Genomic DNA, 19878 nt, shown 5'->3' with positions numbered 1-19878 from the left:
ACTATTATGACTATCATTTAAGATAAGAACAGTCAACGTAAGATCTGCCCCCAGCAGGTTTTTAAGCATACAATGGAGTACTGTTAACTATAAACACCAGGCAGTACAATAGATCTCTAGGACTTATTCATCTTGCATAACTGAAACGCAGTACCCTTTGGCCAATGCCTTCCTGTTTCTTCCTCCTGCAGCTCCTGGCAACCACCATTTCACTGTCTGATTCTAAGAGTTTTGTTTTTTTTTTTTTTTTCAACGTTTATTTATTTTTGGGACAGAGAGAGACAGAGCATGAACGGGGGAGGGGCAGAGAGAGAGGGAGACACAGAATCGGAAACAGGCTCCAGGCTCCGAGCCATCAGCCCAGAGCCCGACGCGGGGCTCGAACTCACGGACCGTGAGATCGTGACCTGGCTGAAGTCGGACGCTTAACCGACTGCGCCACCCAGGCGCCCCTGATTCTAAGAGTTTGACAATTTTAGATTCATCATATATGTCATATTTGTTTTTTATGGAAACCAGTATAGTATTTCCTCAAAATAACCTAAAACCAGAACTTCCCTGTGATACACCAATCCCACTTCTGGTTATATAGCCAAATAAATTAAAATCAGGATCTCCAAAGGATAGCTGAACTCCTATACTCATCGCAGCGTTATTCACAATAGCCAAGAAATGGAAGCAACTTACATGTCCATCGACAGATAAATGGATAAGGAAAACAAGGTGCACACATACAATGGAATGCCATTCAGCCTTAAAAAGAAGGAAATTCTTCCATGTGCAACAATACAGAAGGATCTGGAAGGCATCGTGCTAAGTGAAATAAGTCTCCGCCACCTTGGACCCGAGGTGGGATAAACACTTGTCAGTTCAAAGAGTAGTTTCCTCCACCAGATTCCTGTGACTGTGTCCATGCTGTTTTGTTCTTTGTGACTCACTTAACCATTAGAACTGGCTGGGGGCCTGATTAACTTACCCACTCATTATTTGGCAAACACTTATTCTGCATCTCATAAATACCAGCTACTGAGCTAATGATGGCTGGGGATGAAAGGGTAAGCTTGATAGGGCATTTGGCCTCAAGGAACCAGAAGCTAATTGAGAAAAGAGACTCACAAACACAATATTGTAAAAGGTGGCGGTGTCATTGGAGATCACCACAGGGGCAGGGGGCACCTAAGACATCCTGAGGAGTAAAAGGGAAAGCTCCCCAGTGATGTGTTGGGATGGGCATGAAGAAAGCATACGACTTAACTAGGGCTTACCATCTTCATCACCACCATCATCATCGTCATCCTCATCATCCTCTTAAAGGAAGAGGAAAGGCATGCCTAGCCAAGGAAACGTGAACTGAAAATGCATAAGCTTCAACAAAAGCATTCAAAATTTCGGAACCAAAAGTACTTTGATGATGTCGGTTGGCAGTGGGCATGGTGGGGAATAGCAGAAAAAAAGAATGAGAAGCAGGCACAAACCAGCTCATGGAGACTCATAGACCAAGTTTAGCAATTCATCTTTAGACCTAAACACAGTAAGGAGCCACACGTGGGGCTCATAAAGGTACATGAAATGGTCAGCCTCGCATTATCGTACGATGGCTTTGGGACCCAAAGATGAGGAATCCAATTGCTCTGATCCTAATATGGAAGGCAGACCAGCCATGCGTCCACAGATTCAAACGGGTTTGTCTTAGAGATTCACCTGCCAGGTATTTCCAGTTTATCTGCTTCCTTGTTACCGGAAGGAGGTGCCTCCTGGGGGTTCAGGGATTGTCTGTGATATTATTTCCCACAGTCCTAACAGGCAGAAGAGTTTGTATCTATGCTTCTCCTCCTTGATGATGAGGGCAAAGGTGCCGGGTCCGGCAGGTGCTTTGGGGAAACAGAGCAGACTGGGGGGATCTGTCCTTTCCAGCCCCAGAGAGACTGGTTTGGTTCAGGGACCCCTGGGGCCCTGTCTGAAAAGTGGCTTTTCTCATTTCCCTTTGATCAGGCAGTTCATGGCATATTTGGAAGGACAAGGAATGATTTGTCTTGCACATGTGTTTTCACTTATTCCTTAAAGGCAGAGCTAAAACATTAAGCAAGAATACAATAAAGTCTAGTGGACAGACCATCTTCAAACTGTCTCAAAGGGTATTTCTGAGATAAGCTCATCTATTTGCAATCCATATTTTTAAAATAGCTTGTGGAAACTACAGCGTGATAAAATTTCAATTGAGTAAATAAGGATGAAAGTAAAATAAAACGATGCGAGGCATGCGGTCAGTTCTGGAGAAAGTTGCCATAAATTTCTGAATAATTCACGAAGGACAAGGGCTGTCGTTTATTCTTGAGCTTCCTAGTAGCCAGTGGAACAAGGGACAGTGTCCCTATGGGAAAGGGTGGAGTGGAAGAATATTTACTTTTGGAATTATTGCTAAGAGAAACCACACTGATAGTTCTTCATAAAATGTATACCTTGTAATTGAGTGAACAATGCCTTTAATAATACCCTGACCACGATCACATTACAGGTTTTAGAGGATTATTTAAAAATGATATAAGCCCCTCATTTAGATACCATCCCCTGAACACCTTTGATGTCCAAGTGTGGTCAACTCCAGCAATGTGCTTAAACATATACTGTCCTTTCCTGTGCAATGCCCACCCATCCCATGAGCACGCACGCTGCCCAATACCATCGATAACCAGTTGCGTCACACGATAATGCTTCGGCCAATAAAATAACAGTGAGAATGATTTATGCCACTTCCTAGTGGAGGTCCGAGACTGGTTGTATGGTTCTGTTGTCCCTCTCCTCCCTGTGTCTTGAGAAGTTCAAGTGTCAGAAAGGGACCACGCATTCAGTCTGGATTCCAGTCTGGTGGCAAAAGGGGTGTTGGTATTGACCTGCAATTAAACACGTGTGAGCAAAAGTCAACCTTTGTTGTGGTAGCTCCTGAGACTCTCAGGCTATTTGTTACTCCAGCATGACCTGATAAGAGCTGATTGATGCTGCTTTATCAGTGCCTTGGGAGAACATGGAGATACAAAAGATAGAATCCCTACCCTCTGAGAACCCACAACTTAGTGGAGTAAGTCAAAAGTAGATAATTAAAAATAGGACAGAGGCTTTAAGTGCCACTTTCTATTCACAAGATATCAGGGGACTCAAGTTAGCATGCAGGAAAAAGGGAAGTTTCACTCAAAGAAACTGAGGAAACTGAGGCTTGTCTCAAAGAGGAAAAGTCAGTAAATGGCAGAACTGAGATTTGAGTCCCAGTCTTGTGGTCCCAAAGCCCACGTCTCTTTGTGCCACATGCCCCACGTGTACAGACACATAGTGGAGGGTTTGCCTGCTATGCTAATGACTATGAACCTCATCAGTGTGCCATGGAAAGCTGCTGAAGGCTTTTGAAGTTGGGAGGAGGGTAACCCTTACCTGGTGTGTGTTTCGGGAAGATAATCTCATCAATCATGGAAAGGACAGCCTGGGTATGGAGATCAGGAGCAAAGAAAAGGTAGAGTTCAATGGCTACAATTCCGTACATTGGTAGCCAAATAGTCCATATAGTTATCTCAAGGGGTAAGTTGACTGCAATTGACCTTGCCAGTGTCTACCCAGAGTCTCCATAGGCCTTATGGAGAATAATTTTTGGAGTCGTTTGAAAGCAAAACAATAGTAACAACCAGTGTGGTGAGCCAGCTCCTCCCCCCACTTAGGGAAGTTTGCATGCATGCGTATCTGAGACATGGAACGGGATCCTATCGGCACGGCTTTCCATCTTGTAGTTATAACACTTCATCTTTATGAGTCAAGTAGGCTAAGCCTAACCAAGTTTGTTTTGTCCATGTCTTGGACCATCTACTCGATGGGAGAAAAATGTTGAAATAAAATGAAAAACACGGGTCTTAGCACTTGGTGGCTTTCCTTGGACTGCTTTTAGGGGTTTTCCAAGGGAAGAGCAAGTGAACCTTGCATATGCTCTCTTGAGATCTGTTCTGTGACACTGTGGAAAGAGCCCAACCCTCAAAAAGGAGCAAACAGGACAGAAGGTTCAACACAAAAACATAAGCAGAGGGAGAGGAGAAAAGAAAAGAGGGAAATTTTAGCAATTGTATGGGTGGGAGTAATCTAATGGGAGTAAAAGAAAGGAAGGATTCTGTCAGTTGGTGGGGTCCTAATAATGATTTATATAAACGGTCAGCCATTATTCCTGCAAAGTCAAATTCTGTGGATGGCATTGACATGGTGAAAAGAATAAACAGCTTCTTTTAATGCTAGGTAGCTTTCATCCCCTAAATAAAGAATCTGAACACAACTCCCATGGAAGAACGGTATCCGCCACACAGTAAGTGCCAAGTAAATATTTGTTGTTGGATGAGTGAGTGAGCTGGGTGCAAGAGGGCCTCTAGAAGCCATCCTGAGCCAAAAGAGTGGTACCATCTTGTGGCATTCTTAAGACCATCTCTTGAGGACCACCCTGGATACCCTACGGCAGCAGCTTGGTAATTCAAGGGTAGCAGTTCTCAAGGAAATTAGACCAAGAGCAGTCAATTAGATTTCCCTTTGAACGTGGCTCAATTTCACCTTCAGGCATTTTCACAGCAAAGGGTCAGGCCTCTGACCTCTGAAACATATAATCACTTCTCCTGCCAAAGTGTTCTTTGACTCAACAATTCGAACTTAGCTCAAAAAGAATTAGAGAAAGTGGAAATATCACACACATTGAAACACCAACTAATTACGCCTTCTTTCTCCTTCTTCATCTAGGGACATCAAAGAGAGGTTTCTGGCTGTCAACAATTGATATGGGAAGAAGATTGCCTTGCTATTTCAGACCACTGTTTTGGTTCAGGCTAAGGGTCCAGCAATGGTAGAGATACTTGGCCAATGGCAAGCTAAAGGGGGGAGGGCAGCCTGGATGTGCACAACCTTAATGATTTATTCTTGATGACTCTTTAGAAGCAAGATCAGAATGAATATTCTTCAGGAATTTCTCAGCTGACGACCAACCACTTGTATAGAACATTCTGATAAGCAAATGAGATTTCTATTGTCAAGGAGAGGATGGAGTATAAGTGCCAATTTTGAGTGTATATTTGAAGATTCTAAGGAAAAATTAGGCTTATGGTATTTTAAAATCTCTATTTTTGCAGAAGAGGTAATAAGCTTTGCTGGAAGTGATATACATCAACTCTTGTATTCAAGCCTCAGTGGGTGTTTCGAGGAGTACTCAGCCTCTTAACAGACAAGGTGTTGGAGCTTATGACAAGGTCTGTAATCAACTACACTAAGTATGGTATTGGTTTTCCCTCAGCATGAATTATTTCAAGGCAATGGACAGATATAAGCACGGCTCTTCATGAAAGAGACATTGACAATCAAACATTTTATAATATTCAGAAATAAATAGCCTGGCGTTAAACTCAGGCAGACACTTTTAGTGTGTTTTCCCTACAAGATGTCGAACAATTCTAATGGAATGACAGCAAAACAGATATCTGTGCTCATGGGTCATAACTGCATTCTGTACTGACGTGGCAAGCATACTTTTTGTAGCTTCGTAAAAGACGAGAGACTATGGAAGCTTCTTTTTGCCAGCTTTAAATTCTGTACAGTGTTTCCTGGGCAATCTAATATTTTCAAAGCTCAAAATTATTATAAAAAAAATCCATGATGAACAAAATGTCAAAATTATTGAATAGAAGCAGGATGTACATGGTAAATTGGGGTGAGGTAAGAAAGGTGACTCATGCATGTATAATTAGATCCTGACTTCACTTAAAACTTTGATATTTTGTTCACTGTGGCTTTTTGGCATTAGTTTTGATGTCTTAAGTATTGCATTAAGATGTCACCTGCTGGGGCACCTGTGTGGCTCAGTTGGTTAAGTGCCTGACTCTTCGGCTCAGGTTATGATCTCACAGTTCATGGGATCCAGCTCCACGTGGGGCTCCGTGCCAACAGTGTGGAGCCTGCTTGGGATTCTCTGTCTCCCTCTCTCTCTGCTTGCATTCTCCCTCTTGAAATAAATAAACTTTTTTAAAAAGTAAACAAAGCAAAACAAAACAGAAAAACCCAACACTTAAACTTAAATGAGTTTTTTGTCACTTGGGTATACTGTGCACATTTAGAAAATACTTCACCTGATGTACCCTACTCCCCACCTTCTTGGGCATGCGTTTCAATGTTACCCTACTTAGGGAAGCAAGTTGCAATGCTATCGAAGCCTCATATCCTCATGCTCCTGAAGCTCCAAGTTTGCTCCATCACATTAAAAGACCTACATGTTTCAGAGATCTCTAACCATCCCATCCTTGGGGCTATGGCCTGAGTTTCACAGTCCTCTCCCATAAAGGGTCTTGATTCAGTGTAGTGCAGGTTTTCTCATGCGGTTTCTTGACAAGATGTGAAAGATGTATGCCCAGAGCCCTTTGGGAATCTTGATTGTCTCAAAGAACAATCTGACAATCTGCTGTGACGTGCAATGGTAATTTTGTCATTGGTGAATCCAGAAAAATGTATTTTCTATTTTAGATGGGCATCCGTGTGCAGCGGGAAGGTATAGAACCGACAGAGGTCCCGTGCACTGGTCAGAAACCTAGACGTGGAATCAGAAGATGTGGTTGTTGATGGAGAACTGCCATGGTTTCACTGTATGATTTCTTTCTCCATCTCCTCAGCGTTTTAAGGGCGAGACAGAGGTATTCTTGGATCAGAGGTCAGTCAACAATAGCTTAAAGGTCAAATGCAGCCCATCACCTGGCTAATCACGTTTTATACAAAACCGTTTCAAAAAAATCAAAGGAAGAATAATGTGTCAGGACACACAGTGACCAGTGTATGAAATCTGAAAAATTTCGGTGTCCACAAATAAAGTTTTATTGGAACACAGGCATGGTCACTTGTGTTGTCTATGGCTGCTTACATTCTCCAACAACAAGGACTGAGTGGTTGCAATGAAGACTGTGTGTCCTACAAAGCCTAAAATACTTAAACATCTGCCTCATTATGAGAACAATTTCCTGACCTCTGATCAAGATCATCCTGAATCTTGTTTCAGCTGTAAAAAGATGATAACCCAGGGGCGCCTGGGTGACTCAGTTGGTTGAGCGTCTGACTCTCGATTCTGGCTCAGCTCATGATCTCACAGTTCGTGGGATGGAGCCCTGCGCCGGGCTCCATGCTGAGTGTGGAGCTTGCTCGGGCTTCTCTCTCTCCCTCTTCCTCTGTTCCTCCCTTCTCAAAACAAACAAATAAACATTAAAAAAAACGTGATGACAACCCAATCCACTTTTTGAGGCCAAAGAGGGTGACCCATTGCCCCTCCACTTGCCCAGTTGACCATGCTTTCTGAGCAGCACTTTAGGGGTCTGCCTTTCTTATTTGTCAAACAGAGGGGAAAAGCCATTTTGTTTCACAGGGGGAAAGAAAATTAAAAGACCGTTTTTATTATAAAGACCAGTCATTAATATCATTTAATTGATTTAACTGATAGAGGAATGGATCTGTATGCTTTCGCCTTCTAAGAAGAGGCCAGTGGAGCTGGTAGGAATATACATGTAATGCATTTACAATTCAAGTGGCAAGAAAATGACTAAATAGGTTCCCATGTGTATCTTTATGTTCACGCATTCAAGCAGAAAACTCTCTGGAAGTTAATTAAATTAATAATTCAGCCAACACATAGTTATTGAGTATTTAAGTTGCATGACACGCCGCTCTTTTCCTACATGCATACCAGCAAGGTCGAACACCATCTCTGTCTTCAGGGAGCTTACTGTCCAGGTGGGATGATAGGCTTTCAATGCCGAACAAAAAGGGATCAACCAAATGGTCACATGCGGCCAGAAAGAATATTTGACGGGGAGGTGTATGTTCAGGGTTCAGCGCATGAGCCTCCATCACTGAGCACCGTGACGACAAGCAAGGATTTCTTCTCTCTGGGCTTCAGGAGGTGATGATGTCTATGTGAACAAAGGGTGTCTAATGTGTTATCAGGGGCTGGGTTGAAAGGTATCGGCTACGTAATCTATGGAGAGTTTGCTACGCCAACATAGTGGGCGCGGTGCCCAATACAAGGACGACAGGGACAGGTCCTTGGGGGAGGGAATGTCCCATAAGGGAAACAGAGATGTACGTGGATAGCGATAGCCGCGTGGAGGAAATGCACTGACAGAGATCAACACAGGGGGACACAGAAGCCCAGAGAAGGAACACCCGAGGTTAGGAGAGCTTTTCTGAAGGCAGCAGTGGCCGACATTCAACAGAAAGCTTAAAAAGAAATGGTGTGGATTATGTGGTAGATTTTTCTTGTGGAAGGTGACGACCTGAGCAAAATCGGGGAGATGGCCCCAACACCTGATGGAAGTAAAGAGACGAAATACACCATAGCATGTGTAAGGAGGTGTTCATGTGTTCAGTCGTGTCCCTGGACACTCATGGAGCCTCTGGAGACACTGTGGGGATGAAGCAAAGTCTTCAACCCTCAAGAACTTGCATCCTAGCAGAGAAGACAATCGACAGGCAGATAGTGTGATTTCAAGTAGAGACGACCGTTATAGAGAAAAATAAAATGAGCAATGGAGGTGGAATGATTTTTCTAGATGAGTGGTCTGGAAAGGCCTGTCTGGGGAGGTGAAGTGATATAATAATTAAAAATTCATAATAGGGGCACCTGGGTGGCTCAGTTGGTGAAGTGTCCGACTTTGGCTCAGGTCACGATCTCACGTGTTGTGAGTTCAAGCCCCGCATTGGGCTCTGTGCTGACAGCTCAGAGCCTGGAGCCTGTTTCGGATTCTGTGTCTCCCTCACTCTCTCTGCCCCTCCCCAGCTCGTGCTCTGTCTCCCTCTCTCAAAAACAAAGAAACATTAAAAAAAAAATGATAATAGCACCTCAGAACAAATGACAGTTGTGGGGCAGATTACACAGGGTCTTGAGCCTGGACTGATTTGGATGCTGTTCATGGGTCAGTTTTTAATGATAAAACAAGGTGGGATATCTGTGAGGAAGGTGGAGGCAGAAGACCACGGAGGGTGGGCAGAGGTAGTCAGCCATGGGGCGAGCCAGCTCCCTGGGTGTGGTAAAGCAGGGACCCTGGAGTGTGGAGGAGAAAGTGAGGGGTTTACTCAGCCTGGCAAAGCGCTTGTGTCAGAGAGTGAGAGCAAAGTGCATGTGACTGTAGAGCCTCCCTAGAAGGCTTGGATGCCCCAAAGAAAAGACGTGCTTCCAAGTGCCTGGTCCCTTGGTTTCTTGACAGGATGGGGATAGTGCTTACACAGGAGCATGTGGGGTCTAGCCAGCTTTGGGGAATTGTCTGCCTGTCACCTTTTCTGGCTCACTGAGGTCAAAATTGCCAGGGATATTGCAGGTGGGGAGAGCAGAGGAAGGGGTACCTCTCACAGAGGGGCTACATTTATTAAGATGCCCTCAGGATGGCACAGGAAAGGAACAGCCTGATCTCTCTTCTTTTGCCCACTTCAAGAACCAGAAGCTGCACAGTAACTTCTAGGGTTTAACGCACTTCCATCACTAGGCTCCTTGCTGAGAACCTTCCATTTCTTGTATCACTTTTGTTGGTCTGAGAAATCCTTGCTCCCAGCTGATCATGTAACTGGGTTCTATGGTCTAGGTAGAAATGTGGAGGGCTGTCCTGAGGAGGGGGGAGCCGGGACGCTAACTGCCACCCAGAAGCCTCCAAATGTGGGTAAAACTCTTTGGGGGTTTGCCTCTAAATCACTCACTTTTTACACGAATTTACTGTAAAGGGCATTGGTGAGCACCTACTGAATACCAAGGGCCATGTCCCAGATATTTGGGTGACTCAGTGCTCAGTAAATAGCTTAATTTACTTAATTAATTTGGGTTAATTGAAGCACATGTTCCTTACCCACCCATGTAAGTTGCTAGGTTGACCTAAGGTCTTTCATTAAGTTAGATCCATGGAAATCTATCGATTTGGACCACTTTGTCCAGTGCTTTGCCAAATCACCTCTGTGGAGTTGTGATTTGCTACATCTTTGTGTTTTAGTGAGAGTCATTACGGGAAATAGTCCTGTGGAATTTGGTATGCGTTTATCCTAAAAGCTAGAGTTTTGGACTTTGTCCATGATGCTAACGAACTCTCCCCCAGGATTTGGGATGTGCCCTTTTTGCTTAAAAACAACACAAAAATACAAGCACAGGTTGACAGGCAGGCATATTGTCCCCTTGTCTTGGCTGCCACGAACTCAGGTTGGAGTTGGAGCTCAGGTGGAATGATACCAAAAGCCCTGTTGGTGGCTGACGCTGTGTCCCCTCCTCCTTTTCATGATATTAAACTTCCAATCCTGGCCATTCATCGTTTAACTTACGGCATGAGATTCCCTCAAACTCTTTCCCTGGTGGGTGTCCAAAGAGCGGGGGTCTGTCAAAAATTAAAACAAATAAACACAATACTGTCTTCTGTGTGGTCTTTGTGCATGAGTTGATCCGGTCTTCTGAGCTAGACTCTACACTCCGGAGAGGAAGGGAAAGATTTCATGTTTTGTTCCTGTTGCCTGTGATCTCTAGAAAAATGATGAGCTCACAGTAAAAGCCTAATGAATGCTATTAATTGCTGAACAATTTAACAGACATCTGATTTGCATCATGCTTTGTCCACCTTTTCGTTGCACATTGGCATGCCTGCCCTACCACACTATATCCCTTTTACCCTCATTCCACAGGTGAAGATAATACCCCAGCCCTGCCTTTCTTTCTGTTCAGGTGCAGACAAGGAATGGAGCTCCTGGAGGACAGAGATGACTTTACCTGTTTCACCTTGTTGACCTGTGTGCCCGGTCGATCATTTGGCACAGCGTAGGTGCTCAAAAACTATTTGTTGAGTGCTTTGTTCTGTCTGAAGATGAAGATAATGATAATCCTGCCACCTTCTGCCTATGTTAGAGAGGATCTATTTTTGATCCTGAAGTTTGCTTGGGAACTTTCATTCTTTGATTCAAAGGCATAACGCGAATTAATTTTCATGCATAATAGTCTTCATTGTATACCTGATGTTCTCTCCAGATCTTCCCAGACTCCTCCCATGCTGACATCTTGCTTGTGTTATTTAAGTGGTGCCCAGGGGGCACGGCTGCAGCTGACTTTCTGGCTGCTATAGCGCCAGTGTGGGGAATTGCAACGGCTTGCTCTGGGAATGCTGGGTAGCTTCCTGGCAAATCCCTCTGGTGTGGTTTTCAGGTCTGTACTGGGAGGGTCTAGACACCCTGGAATTCTGTTGCCTTACATTCATTTAGTATTCCCTCCTCTCAAGTCCTAACCTCAGGACTGGCCTGGAGCAACCTCAGGAGATGATGGGTCACCGAGACAGCTGAGCTCAGCGTAGGACGTGGGCTCCCTGGCAGGTGTTGTTACTTCCGTGATGGCTGCACTATTTCTGTTTCTACAGATGACAAGCTCAGAGAAATCAGTGATTTGCCTGGGACTTGATACTTGTCTTTGGAAGACCGAAGATGAAAACCTCCATAGCTGCACAACCCCCAAACACACAGTCTTTTCCCCACACCATGAAACGGGCACAGATTTTCTCCTGCAGCCCCCAGCCTCGTATCCCCCATCATCCCCTCGTTACACTGTCGCGGGCATTGAACACTCATTTTCACTCTTGGTCAAAGGCAAGTGGGTAGTTCATTGATTCGTTCCTCTGTTCTCCTCCCAACCGTTCCTCCCTCTGATCCCCCATTCCATCCACACCACTGGGAAAAACCAAGACCGTGAGTGCACCAACACTCAACGTTTACTCGGTACTCAGGATGGCAAAGGATAGAGTTGAAGGAAACACCGCGTTTACCCAGAAGAGTTTTATAATCTATTAGGTTGGGTTACATGAAATTGACAGCACTTGATCATTCTTGACAATTCTGTAAAGTCGAGTCTAATGGTAGAACAAAAGGAAGAGAGCAATCACTTGGTGAGTGTGTGCCCCCTATCAGGCCCCGTGGTGGCCAATGTGGATGCAACAAGTGGGTCGTCTTTCACAGCAGCCTGTGAACCTCCCCACTGAAGAGCCGAGATTCAGAGAGGTCATGTCGCTTGGCCAAGGTCACTTTTAGGAAGTGTCAGAGCCGTGATTCTCATCCCCGTTTCCTGGGCTCCGAAACCTGTGTCCACTTCACTGTTGTAGAAAAGGGAGGCCCTGCTCCTAGAATGATGAGGGCTCAGAGTGGGGGCTCAGTGGTGCTAGAGATCGTAGGTGCTGGGAAGTCGGCATTTGGGCTACTAATAATCAAGGGTGATAGCCAGAGTATTTTGGAGTCTGTAGAGCTTGGCCCCTGATCCAGCAGAACTGACACTCAACCAATCAGAATGGAGGCTGGCTGGAATCCACTAGAAAGGCCTTAGAGAGGGTGAGCACCCTTGCTGCTAAGCGAGGTGTTGCTGTTGTCCCTTTTCTGTCTGTCACTGTCTTACTAGCTTGATCGTTCAGCTAAATATCACTCACTGCTGTGCACATAGTTTCCTCTCTCTCCCATGTTGGGCTTGGCCATGCCTTGGCTTAGCCACTGGAATGCCATTGGCATGATGCAATCAGACACGTTAGATGTGCTTGCTCTTCTCTGGATGAGCCTCCATGTGCCTGGGGTGGTCACCAGTCCTCCGGGTCTGGGATCAAGAGAAAAACGCATATGCTGAGTGCACACGAATCCCACATGCAGCCTGAAACCACACACAGCCAACACGCAGCGTGCAGCCTGGCCGTTGAGATGAAGCAGGTCCAGCGCAACACAACCACGGCGGGCCTGAGGCCGGCGAGCCCGAGGAGAACTGCCCCCGCGTTGTAAGTACTAAGCTGGGATGCTTGGTTTTGCGGCGTTGTTGTTGTGACTGCTGATGGAGTCAGGCCTGTGAAGCCTGGAGCGTGCGGCCTCTGGGATTCCACAGCTCTTTGCTTGGACCCAAGCTCGGCCGCTGCTTGGCAGTGGGATCTCGGATCCCTTAACTTTAGACTCCGCATCTAAAAACGGTTATGTTCCTTCTTATTTTCCTGCAGGACATTTGCTTTAGGCAGGAGTTTCAGACAGAGTGGTCATGACTGTGGTAACTGTGTTAATGCTGTCAACAACTAATACAAAATGCTCTAACGCGAAAGTGATTATAGACACGGACAGTCACTGCCCTGGAAAGGAGCACTGATATTTCCTCTGCATCCCACGGAAGGCACTGTGACATTCTCTTACAGCTCCTGTTTGGAGTGGTGACCCCAGGGAGCGTTGGTGATAAAGGCTAAGAGGCGCAAACATCACCACAGAGAACATTTGTGATGCGAAACTCCAAGCCAGCATTTGGGGCAGGCTCTGTGGGTGGTATTGATAAATAATAATAATACAGATGATAAATAAGAATATCAGTAATTGCCATAACCTCTTTCGTATTTGGAGTGTCCCCCCGGGCCAGGTGCCCTGTATGCATCATCTCATCTATTCTTTGTAATCACACTCTGGGGGAGGCATTCTTTTTTAACCCCCGTGTTCCAAATGTGAACAATAAGGCTCAGAGAGGTTAGTTGGTTTGCGTAAGACCGCACAGCTAGTAAGTGCTGGAGTGAGAGTATAATCTAAGCGTGACCCCATGTCCTTCCAAGAGCACCTGAAATAGTTTTATCATGGACTCAAGGTACATGTCCCCACAAAATTCACATGTTGACGGCCTAGGCCCAGCACGGCTATAATGGAGATGGGCCTCTAAGGAAGTAATTAAGGTTATATAAGGCTCTAAAGGTGGAGACGTGATCCTCTAGACTCACTGTCCTTTCAAGAAGAAACTCCGGAGTGCTTTCTGTCTCTCCCTCTTGATGTCTCTCTCTTTCCCTCCTCATGCTTGTGCCCAAGGAAAGGACACGGGAGGACAGAATGAGTGGCTGGCTGTCCACAAGCCAAGAAGAGAGCTCTCAACAGAAACCGAATCAGCCGGAACCCTGCTCTCGACCTTGTAGACTCCACAACAGTTAAAAAATAAATTTCTGTCACGTAAGCCACCCAGCCGGTGGCACTTTGTTACAGCAGTCTGAACAGACTAACATAGCCTTAAAAACATTAAACGCAGGGGGCACCTGCCTGGCTCAGTCGGTAGAGCATACAACCCTTGATCTCAGGTTGTGAGTTTGAGCCCACGTTGGGCACAGAGTTCACTTTAAAAATAACGGGGGCGCCTGGGTGGCTCGGTCGGTGAAACTTCCGACTTCAGCTCAGGTCATGATCTCATGGTCCATGAGTGTGAGCCCCGTGTTGGGCTCTGTGCTGACAGCTCAGAGCCTGGAACCTGATTGTGTCTCCCTCTCTCTCCGCCCCTTCCCTGCTCTCTCTCTCTCTCTCTCTCCCTCTTTCTCTGTCTCTCAAAAACGAATACACATTTAAAAATTTTTAAAAAATAGAAACATTAGGGGCGCCTGGGTGGCGCAGTCGGTTAAGCGTCCGACTTCAGCCAGGTCACGATCTCGCGGTCCGGGAGTTCGGGCCCCGCGTCGGGCTCTGGGCTGATGGCTCAGAGCCTGGAGCCTGTTTCCGATTCTGTGTCTCCCTCTCTCTCTGCCCCTCCCCCGTTCATGCTCTGTCTCTCTCTGTCCCAAAAATAAATAAACGTTGAAAAAACAAATTAAAAAAAAAAAAAAAGAAACATTAAATGCATGTATTCATTCTTGCTCCCGCCGTCCCCATGCCACAAAAGGCATGGGAAGGGTCGATGTGTCCCAGTGTCCTCAACTCATGGTGGGGGGAGGGGGTGACTGACACACGGGTGGCAGCCAGCAACATCCGAGGAGCCAAGATTGACTTCAGCCTGACACCTTTTGCTCTAGAAAGAGTGTTATCCAGATTCTATGCATTTCACTCTTGTGGAGATAAGCGGTTTCTTCTTCTGTAAATAACTAATAATGAGCACTGGTACTCCCCCCCCCCCACCCCCCTGCATCGGAGCCTCCCTGAGACCTTGGAGATACCTAGGGTCCAACCTGGGTTCGACGCCACGCGCCAGTGGCAGGATCACCGGTCACCCAGGGGAGGCGATGGAAGGGAGGATGAGAATGCCAAGGCCGGCCAGGCACCGTCCGCCTCGATGTTGGCGTCTGCTGAGAAGCACACTTTGGGCCCAGCATTATCTGCAGCCCGTGTTGTTGGACCTGGTCAGCCCCCTCGGTCTGGCAGAAAAAGCACAAAGAACAACACAGTCTAATTTGAAGCCGTACGGGACCAAAGAAGCCAAGGAAGGGCGAGGGAGAGGACCCAAGGCTGCCAGATGCCCACGGCAGTCTCCGGTCTTCTGGAGAAGGGCCTGGATGGGGTGCAGAGTCCGTGATAAGCAGACGAGGCCAGCGTGCCTGCGCCTGTGATGTCTCAGTGTTTCTTGCTTGTGATGCTTCTATTCATAAGCTTTGTGTTCTCAGATGGGACCGCGAGAGACACTCCTCTCTTGGCATGTCAAGTGTTTCATTTCCTTCTTGACGTGTCTTTAAAATTGAGGACACACGCCCCAGTGAGAGGCCCGGGTCACACCGTGATCGCCTGCAGCCCGCAGCGAGTTCATCGAGCTGGAGCTGGTTGAGAAGCAGAGGGGTCTCGGTCACCAAACGGAGGGGCCACAGGACACGGCCCAGGGGTTCTGTGAACAGCGAACATCAGAGCTCTTGGGGTCCACAGACCCTCGGAAAGATGCGTGTTCGCGGCATGTGTACTCGCGGCGGTAACCATCAGGCGTGTGACGTCACATGCGGTCTGTGAGGTCAGGGCTGGCTGGGGACCACGCACGCGAGGGAACCCAAGTGAAAGTCTCTGAAGCCCTGCGTCCGAGCCCACGCGGCAGAGTCAGGCTGGAGCCAGGACCGTGGGACTCGGGTTCCACGTTCACCATCCCTCACCCACTGCAGACTCGCCTGGCAGCCGAGCGCGGCAGGGAGGGTGGCTCCGAGCACGAGGAGCAGAGCATGTTTGTTGTGGCAGGAGGTTTAGGAGAAAAAAAAAAAAATGCGGAGCAGGAGTAATTATTTTACAGTGAAGGGTGCCAGGAGACAAACCAGAGGCGATAAAGGGACCAAGCATTAAAAGCAATGTCGAATGTAGGAGTGCCTCCTTTCTAGGGCCAAGGAGCCATCCCCACGGCTCTGTGGGACGGCAAGGCTGTCACCGGGAGAAGGGGGTGGCCGTGGCTCTAGCAACCAGTCTTCAGACACGCTCCGGCTGCGGGAGGCCCAGCAGCCACCGAGAATGCCCTCTTCTGGTGACTGTTCACGCAGCCCCGGCCGGCAGCCAGGCGGCCTGAGACCCGAGCCTTCCAGATCCCGGCCGGATTTGCTCTCAGACACACGGCTCTGCCGAAGCAAACATCACTCCCCTCTCTTTGCCATCAGCCCCCCGACTGACAAGAGGTGAATCATCCTAAGAAGGGAAGATAGACCATTGTATACAGTTTGCTACCCCCCCCTTTTCTAACCCCGAATAATACTCTCGATGTCATCTGTATATTTATGATAGCTCAAAGACATGGGTGTGTGGATCTAATTAAAAATGTGAAAGGGTTTAGCAGCCTGCTGCTTCTCTGCAACTCTCCGCTTGCCAAATCTTGGCAGCCGTGTTGAAACGGAGCCAAGCGCTTAGTGTTCGGCTGAACTAACGCCAGCCTGAGCGCTGCATTGTGGGGCCGGTGCCGGGAGGTGCTGCGTGAACTTGAGCTTGCACGGGGCAAGGCGCTGGGCAGAACCGGGGCCCCCGCCGTCCCCGGCCCGGGTTTCACCAGCGGCCTGCCTCGGGCCCAGCGCCTCCCCAGTGCCGGGAGAGGTCGTCGCCAGGCCACCTCGGAGGTGCGTCAGGGCTCCAAAGCTCTAGGTGGGAAATTGTCCCAACAGCCTTCGCTGTCATGTAGTTGAAATCAGGCCTCTTCCGCAGGAGAAACGGTCTTCAGCTTCCACTCGGCAGCTAGGGCCCGTGCTGACAGCTGTCTAATGATGCATTTCTGTTGGGGTCCAGGAGTCTCCATTGTAAGTCGGAGCTTTGTTGATGCCTTGTCAATGGTTCTGGATCTTTTCTCCGCAGAGGCAGAGTCTAGCACAGGCTTTCCCAGACCCTAGCATGCACACACATCACTCGGGGAAGCTTGTGACGATGCAGGTTTCTGATCCAACCGGGAAAGGGAAGAATTCATTCTGGAAGATCAGAACTTGCTAGGACTGCTTATATGCCCAGCTATGAATTGAGACTCCAACGCTCATGCATTTGAGGTGGGTGGGCTTGGGGATCTCGAGTCAGGATGCTGGGGGAGACTCAGAGATCTCTGTGTTCTCCTCAATATGTCGAAAGCTAAGTTAAACAAAAGCACGTCCAAGATGCAGACGAGTTTGGATTTCCTCAAAGTGCATCAGCTACGGAAACATTCAAGAGGAAAAGGGCTTACTCTTTCTGTACAGAAACAATCCCCTGGAGAGAATGAAAATCCAGGTGAAGAAAGATCTGCTAAGATATTTAGGGGGTGATACGTTGGGGGTCGGGCAAGTACAGGATGAAGGAAGGTTTCGTCATTTAATCTTACATCGTTGGGTGTTGTCGATTTTCCATGGTCACGTATGATGATGTATTTCTTTGGTAATTAAAAAAAAAGAAGAAGAAAAAGCAAGACTGTCTGGTGTAGGGCACCTGGCAATGATCTGTCCCTAGGGTATAGGCCACTGTGTAAAGAGAACATGAACTGTGAACTCACTCCATCCTGGAATGGAATCTGGGCTCCAGCAAAGAGCTTAGGAAAAATTAGTAGACATTGCCCCACCTGCAGAATCGGGTAATGGGGCCTTTACTACAGTCGCTGCTGTGGGCACGAGAGACACATACGTGAAGTGGTTCATACCCAGGTGGCCTCCACGGGCGTCTTACAAAGCCAGAGCCCTCACCCCACGGGGCCGGGGCACCACCCCTGATAGAATTTCATCCTGGCAGACAGCTTCGAAGCACAAATACATTCTAAAATCTCTGGATGGGAGCTAATCACTTCGGAAGTCAGTGAGCCACCTCTCAGGATATCAGAGGAGCCTGGAAAAAAAAAAAATGAGACCCTGGGGAATGGCAGAGAATTTTCTTCCTTTGCGAATGGCAAATTTAGACATATGAAAAGTGTAAAGTGACATGCCAAATAAATCCAAAGTCGTCATAATTTAGCCAGCCGCCTTTATTATGAGACAATAAGATGCATAAAGTCAGTGCTATGGAGGGTGATGCAGGTCGTTTGGCCCACGTACAATTAGGAGGCTGATATTTGCTTAACGTCCAAAGTCGGCACTGCATGGCGCTCGCCTAGTGGTTGGGATTCCACAGGACGCACGGTTTCCATCACAGAGTGAGAGGTCATTTGCTACTGCAAAGAATCCTAGGGTTTTTCTAGGAAAATTCCACTCCAAGAGGCTCATTCCTAACATGTGGGCAGGTGACTGTCTAAACCACTGAGGGAAGACAGTCAAGGTAAACAGCTAATTAATTAAAGAAAACCTCTCTCTCCACCCCAGCCCTGAAAATATCCTGCGATTGAGACACACACACACACACACTCGCGCGCGCGCGCACACACACACACACACACACACACACACACACACGTTTAAAAATGCTTCCAGGCCACCGGGTCCTCCAGCCCCACTGCCTGCGTTAATTAAAGTCTACAAACCTTAAACTCCCCCCCTCCCCACAATATCTGTGCGACCACAACCCCTCTACTCTTTTAGGCAACATTTGCTCCAACTGAATATTCCCGTGCTTTCGGGAATAACATTTAAAAATAAACCATTTTGGCACATTGTCAAAGTCTTGTCTAAATTCCTTCATGACAACCACCCTAAGTGAGATTTTGAAAGCCAAAGGGAGCTGGGGGCAGGGGGAAAAAAAGGAGTCCCCCGTTTAGAGTTATAATTTCAGACAACGCCAAATGAGGATGCATTTACCAATTCCCTCTCCCCCTGTCTAATTCTGGCGTGTGCAGGGGGGTAGTCTCACCCCACCCCTGACTCCCACTGCCTGCATTTCCTTTGTCCTCCATGTGGAGCCGGGCACTTGGGTTGTGGGTGAGGAGGCTCCTAAGTCGTGGGACACCTTTTAGCCCGTGGCCCGGGCTGGCCGCTGGAGAAAGAAGGGCTGGGCAGAGAAGAGGCCTCAGGCAGGTGTTAAAATGTTGTCCCTGGTCCTCCATAGCAATCACCGCAAAACACTCTCGTCTGCTCCATTCCGATCAACAACCTGCTCTCTCCTTGGTCTGTTGCTAAGAGACCAGCCTGTTGTTTACAAGATCCTCGGTGGCGTAGACTTCCATAATTTATAATTTATTATCTTAGTGTCAAAACTTGTGTTGGTTTTTATTTTATTTCACCATAGATCCAATAATTGTTAGATACAACAAAGGTCATACATCCGCCTGTGGCACCGTCGCTGCTCTGATAGCATCCCCGGCTGCCCCTAAGTTTAGGTGCCGCGGAAGAAAATGCTATTATAAACGGAAGATGAATATCACTTTTGTCCATTAACTTCATGCATTATATGACTGCTCAGGTCAATGGATTCCCTCAAGATTTGTTCACTGTTGAAAACATATTTCTGTCCAACCAAGAAGGAAATGAATTGAAATGATTTCAATTATCACAAGAAAGGAGTTGAGTCTTCTCGCCGGACACTTCAACACCCCCTCGCCCATCTTGCCGATCCCGTCCCCACAAAGTTCAGGGCCATGGGCATTTAACCAGTGGTAGAAAATACTCTCGAGCCATCGCTGGGCTTTGTGGGTACACATAAGAGTCTTTGGAAAGTATTCTTGACTCACAGCAAGTCAATCGATTCAGTACGGAAAAACGAAGAGTCATTTAAGGAAAACAGCTCAGTGCCAAGACACCCACT

The sequence above is a fragment of the Herpailurus yagouaroundi genome, unplaced genomic scaffold (genome assembly GCF_014898765.1).
Source record: "Herpailurus yagouaroundi ecotype Mexico unplaced genomic scaffold, PumYag 141, whole genome shotgun sequence".
NCBI lineage: Eukaryota > Metazoa > Chordata > Mammalia > Carnivora > Felidae > Herpailurus > Herpailurus yagouaroundi.
Note: the sequence above shows the minus strand (reverse complement) of the source record.